This window comes from Vigna unguiculata, chromosome 3 (assembly GCF_037176805.1).
Source record: "Vigna unguiculata cultivar grain cowpea cultivar isolate G323 ecotype 2 chromosome 3, ASM3717680v1, whole genome shotgun sequence".
In the NCBI taxonomy this organism is placed as follows: Eukaryota; Viridiplantae; Streptophyta; class Magnoliopsida; order Fabales; family Fabaceae; genus Vigna; species Vigna unguiculata.
In genome coordinates, this window is record NC_140794.1 from 60,501,707 (window position 1) to 60,508,196 (window position 6,490).

The following is a 6,490-nucleotide window of genomic DNA, read 5'->3' on the forward strand; positions in this document are numbered from 1 at the left end:
CGGTCAGATCTAACCGACTTAATTCTTTTGTTGAGTTGATTTTCAACTTCAGCTTTAAAAGATTTGAACACATCCAAAGACTGTGACTTTTCATGAATAAGAAATAAGTATGCATATCTTGAGTAATTGTCTATGAATGATATAAAGTATTGTTGACCATTCCAAGAAGGTGTAGGAAATGGCCCACAAATATCTGTATGAATCAACTCTAAGACGTCTGAAGCTCTATATGCACTTAATCTCTTCGCTTTGGTTTGTTTGCCCTTAATGCATTCAACACAAACATCAAAGTTTGTGAAGTCAATGGACTTTAAGATTCCATTTGACACAAGTCGTTCAACTCTACTTTTAGAGATGTGACCTAAGCGCTTGTGCCATAATGCTCCTGATTGAGTATTGTCAATTTTACATTTAGTACCATGAGATTCTGTATTGAGGGTTTCATTATAGGTGGTCACAGTATCAAACAAATCTAGATTATCATAAGCCAAAAGTGAACCAGTTCCAACAATATTTGAATTAAAAGACAAACTAAATTCATTGTTTCCAAATGAACAAGAATAACCGGATTTGTCCAAATAAGAAACTGAAATTAAGTTCCGTCTAAATGACGGCACAACAAAAGTGTCTTTCAAATCCAAATAAAAACCAGTACATAATAATAATCTAAAATGCCCAATAGCCTCCACCTCCACCGATTTGCCATCTCCAACATATATCCATCTTTCAGAATCAATTGGCTTCCGGTAGTTTAGGCAACCTTTTCTTTGCACGCCAAGCATGATATTTGGCACATTTCTTCTTTACGTGTCTAGTCTTATTGCAAAAGAAACATTTGCTTTCCTGAGATTGTTTCTTTTGTTCTGGACCCTTAGCAACTTCCTTCTTGGGATCCTCCGATCTCTTTCTTTTGCCCTTAGCCTGCTTGCAAAATAAGCACTTTCTGTCTTGTCTTGCTTTTGTCTTTCCTCCTCTTGCACACAATATGAAATGAGCTCATTAAGAGACCATTTATCCTTTTGACAATTATAAGATACTTTAAACTGATTAAACTGTGCAGGAAGAGAAATCAACACCAAATGAATGAGTAAGTCTTCTGAGATTTCAAGCTTTAGTGCCTTGAGTTTGAAGACAATATTAGACATGCTCATAATATATTCCCTAATATTTCCTTTGCCTTGATATTTCATGGAGATCAAGTTCTGAAGAAGAGTACTTGCCTCCGCCTTATCGCTTAGCGCTTCTCAATCTCAGCAAGGAATTCTTTAGCAGTTGTAACGTCTTCAGAAACAGTGCCCCTAAACACCTCTGGGATGCTGCGCCTAATGATCATTATGCTCATGCGGTTTGAGCGATCCCACTTCTCATGATCCCTCCTCTCTTCAGGAGTACTCTCCGCCGTAGGAGTAGGGGGTTCCTCAGTCCTTAACGCAAGATCCAGATCCATGCAGCCAAGAATAATTTCAATATTCTCCTTCTAGTCCTTAAAATCTGTTCCATTGAGGATCGAAACAGAATTCACATTGGCAGATACAAAAACAACTGAAGTTATATATATATATATATATATATATATATATATATATATATATATATATATATATATATATATATATATATATATACACAAGAGGAATAACTTATTATGCTCACATAATAAAATAAATCATTATAAAAATATTCAAATAATGGTTTAACCCATCACAAAACACCCAATGCACCATTAATATCAAGTCTTTGGACAGTAATATCAACTGCTAGGGGTATCTGGTTGTAATGATCAAACATTGATAATAAAGCACGTCCAACAACAAACTAATCTTTGGATTAATTTATTATCGACAAAGCAAATCTTTCTAATTATCACATGTTTATCATCACAAGTGTATATGCAATCCGGCCAAATATTAATCTTTCTTTGGGCCGATCAATACTCGCATGAACGTACATAAACACCAACATTTAACATTTTTCACGAACTATTTACTCAAGAGAGGTCACTTTGGTGACTTCTTGATTCAATTAATTCATTTAAAATGTTAAACTAAAACTAGAATTTGATTATTTATTTATTCCAAAACCAAATATATTTATTTTATATATTAAACAACCAAAAAAATATATAAAATAAATAAAATTATTTATATTCTAAAATATAAATCCTTATGTTCAAATGTCTTGAACCCGAAATTCAAAATTAATTAAAATAATTTACTTCAATTAGGCTTTTAAGAAATCCTAGGATTCTCAATTTGGGATTTTTCCCCCAAAAACAAAATTGGGATTGGGTTTCAGAATTAGGGATTTAGGGTTCTGAATAGAAATTAATTAAATTAACAAAAAATAAACATGAATCAAGTATGGGTGGCTCTGATACCATATGAAAGCATAAACGCAGAATATGATCCTATTATTGATTATGACATCTTCATGCACATAATCACACTTTTACGCACATAAACGCACATTCATGTACATAAACATAATATAAATCATAATATTGATTCTAATCATCAATCATAAACTCATAAACAATATCTCATACCCATACTAATAATCATGTTGTAAATAGTAAACGAAAGCGTACCTAAATTGGCCATAACGATAATATTAGAGCACTCCTATATGCGCAGTGATCTTCCTCCTATAGAGCACTTTGATCTCCCTTTGGTTTTCTCCCTTGATGGGGATAGGGAGAAAGGAACAGGAAGAGTATGTTATGACTCTGTGTGTGCTCTCAGGAGGGGACCACGACTATAAACTGAATTACTTAAGTTTTAGTATTTCTAATTTGGCCCCTCATCAAATTAGAAATTACTAAGTGGTCTCTACACAATATTTATTTTCATGACATATGCCTTTAGCCAAATCTTTAATTTAGTCAGATCACTTTATTATTTGGCTTTATAAATAATGGCCCTAACAGATTTAATTATGTGTTATATATATATATATATATATATATATATATATATATATATATATATATATATATGCATGACCCAAAATTACTAACATTTATTTCTTTTATTTTTTGATTTTTTTTAAAGCAACTGTCACTTATCAAATTAAGGTTATGTCACTCGCACGTGTTAAATTAAGGTTTTGTCACGTGTCCACTCATAATTTTTTAAATTTTGTAAATGTTTATTTTTTTTTCAATTTAAAAAAAAAATCTACCGCATGTCAATTTAAGATTCTGCCACATGTCATTGTTATGTGAAAAATTTTAATTTGGTCCATGTATTTGTTATTTTGTCTCAATTTAGTCTCAATTTTTGTTTAAATTGGAGCAATTTCATTCCTTCCAAATTGAGACTAAATTTAACTTTTATATAAATATTACAATAATATTTTTATGATAACAGATATTTTTAACTAAATTAAGTTCATCTAAATTTATATTGTTTATTGAACTTTATTTGAAATTTGTTTTAAATATTTATATGTCAATAATTTCTAGAAAAATATGTTAGAGGTTGTGTAAAAATAACAACTTTATAAATTTTAATGTAAAATTTTAAAACATTTTTTTAACAATTACAAAATTAAAATGTTTGTCTAGAAATTATTAAAAGATATTTTAAATAAAGTTCAATGCAAAATATAAATTTAAATAAACTTAATTTAGTTAAAAAAATTTGTTCAAAAATGTCAAGTTGGTCCTCTATTTTTTTAGTCTCAATTTGGTCTCGAGTTTTTAAAAATTGATGTAATTTGATCATTTCATTAAATTTCTTAATGTGGAGCAAGGATTTTTCATCAAAATTGACATTAGGATTATGTCAATTACACCAACAAAATAAACCATCTTTAATTTTGATGAAAAAACCTTGATCTGATTAAAAAAATTTAACGAAAGAAAAAAACAAATTGCATCATTATTTCAAAACTCGTGACCAAATTCAAATTAGAAAAAAACTAAAGGACCAACTTGATATTTGTGAACGAAAATATGAACCAAAAGAGTAATCCCAAATTTTTTATATAAATTAGTAAAAACATTGTATTTTTCGTATGATAATAAAAATAATAAATTATAATTATTGTTATTATTATAATTATAAAATTAAATACAAATATTTTTATAATTTTACTATAATTAATTTTTATTAATAATGAATAAGTTTAAAAAAAAATAGTCAAATTTAAAAAATGGTTAAATTCAACAAATGATCACTTAAAAGGTAATACTAATAAAATAATTATTTTTATTTAAAAAAGTGTTTAAAAGGTAAAATTGAAAAGTAAATATGTACAATAAAGAAAAGGAGTTTCTTTAGATATAGATATAGATGTATAACAATAATTTTAAAATATCAAATTATATAAAATATATTAAAAATATTAAAATTTTAAAAAATATATTTAAAATTACATATTAAATTATATAGATATAAAAAATTTGGAGGGGCCATGGCCCCCCTTTGTCATATAAAAGGTCCACCGATGCTTGTTTGGAAGTGGTGGTTGAAAAAAAATATTAGTCATTTATACTTTGGAACATGTTTTTTTGTTGGAAAATAATTTTACTTTAGTTTGTTATAATTTTTTATAACGAGTAGTTCCTTAGAGTCTTTTAGGACAACAATGTCGATGCTAACATTTTTGTAAACATATATAGTTTAAAGTTTTTCATATCATTGTGGTGATAAATTAGCTAATTTGACTTCTATTTACACAGAACATTATAAGTAGTTTAATATTTACCTTCATGTATTTATTTATATTTTTTTATAATAGGTACTGCCTATATTTCGTGATGTATAATTTCTATATGATGTGATTCTCATGTTTTGTAATTTTTTTAATAAAAATTTTATATTATGACAAATTATTGATAAATTTTGAAATGTCGTAACTAAGATGTCAAAATTCATAATGATGTCTAATATAAATTTATTTGAAATTTATTTTTTAAAAAATCATGTCAAATTTTGTGAGTTATGAATATATTTTAATATTTTTTTTAGCTCTACATTGTTATGACTGGTTTTTTTTCCACTTATTGAGATTTTTCTTAGTAAAAAGAACAAACTACTTTTATAATTATTTTCGAATACACGGCAATCAATTATACGTACAGGCTATATTTACAAAAACTAGTTGAAAAGCTAACTTAAAAGGTAAAAGTTAGCTAACAATTACAAAAAGCTAATTAAAGGGTAAAGTTGGTATCTGATAAAGAAATGTTAATAAACTAACTTATTATATTATAAATCTTCAATGAAGTTATTTATTAAGGTAGTTTATAGATATAAAATGAAAAGGATAGACATGTTAATGTTAATTTTTTTTAGCTTTTTCTTACGAAATCAGTGATTTTAATTACATTATTTAACTTTTAATTATATATATATATATATATTAAAACATACTTTATATAAAAAAGTACAAAAATAGGATTTAATAAATAAATTTAACATAGAATATAAAAAAATTAGATAAAGTCATTTAAAAGTTATTATTATGTTAGTAGACCAAGAGGAAGACACTTCGGCCTAAATGTCCGCATAAATTAAAGTGTTAAAGACATCTAGACTAAGTAATACAGTGTTGGACGAAACGCTCAAATATTTACTGAAGTAACAGGATAGATCACAATTAAATAATAACGAATTAAAAATAAGGATAATGTTAATCAATATCCTAACGATAGTGAATAAGGTATAGTTAATGAATATTGAATTTTGTAAAAAATTCACATGTAATTGTAATATTAAATGAATAATATTAGTGCATTTTTATTTTATTTGGAGGAAAAAAATACCCTTCAGTGTTATATATTTTATAATTGATATTTTATTTGATATAAAAAAATTATAAAATAATAAAATAATTATATTTTAATTTGTTAAAAATTAAAATATAATTAAACACAAAAAAAATAAATTAATAGAAAATAAAATATTGTTTTGTTTTTTTCAAACATACAATATTATGTTAATTATTTATTTATTAAAAAAACAAATGATATTTTATTTTTATTTTTATTTAATTTTTCTGGGCTTAATTATATTTTAATTTTCAACAACATTAAAATATAGTTATTTATTATTTAATTAATTTGTATCAAATAAATTATCAATTACAAAATAAATAATACTTGTGGTTATTTTTGTCTTTTAAATAAAGTAAAAATACACTAATAATTACTAAAGTTATTGTTCATTTAGGGTATTGGTTAGCATGACTCTAAAAATAATTAAGTAAGTTAGGAAAACCTTAAATAAGGTAAACCATTAGATCCTAAGTCCAAAAAATAAGGTCATGCATGTATTATATATAGTCACTGTTCACGAGGTATGCCACTTAATTTATTTATTATGATAAGTTATTGATTTGGATGTCAAAGTGTTTCTTTGCAGATTTCATACCAAGAATATCTAAATCGTATCAGAAGAGAACATATCAAATAACTAGTAGAGAATATATAAATTTGAAAAATGAAAAAAATAATGTAATACACATGAGTTTGGATAGATCTCGA

At 25.8% G+C, this 6,490-nt stretch overlaps 1 pseudogene; it reads right to left on the bottom strand.

Annotated features, from left to right (window-relative positions):
* Positions 1–550: 550 nt before the first annotated feature.
* Positions 551–1,459, bottom strand: LOC146887990 (uncharacterized; annotated as a pseudogene).
* Positions 1,460–6,490: the final 5,031 nt, after the last annotated feature.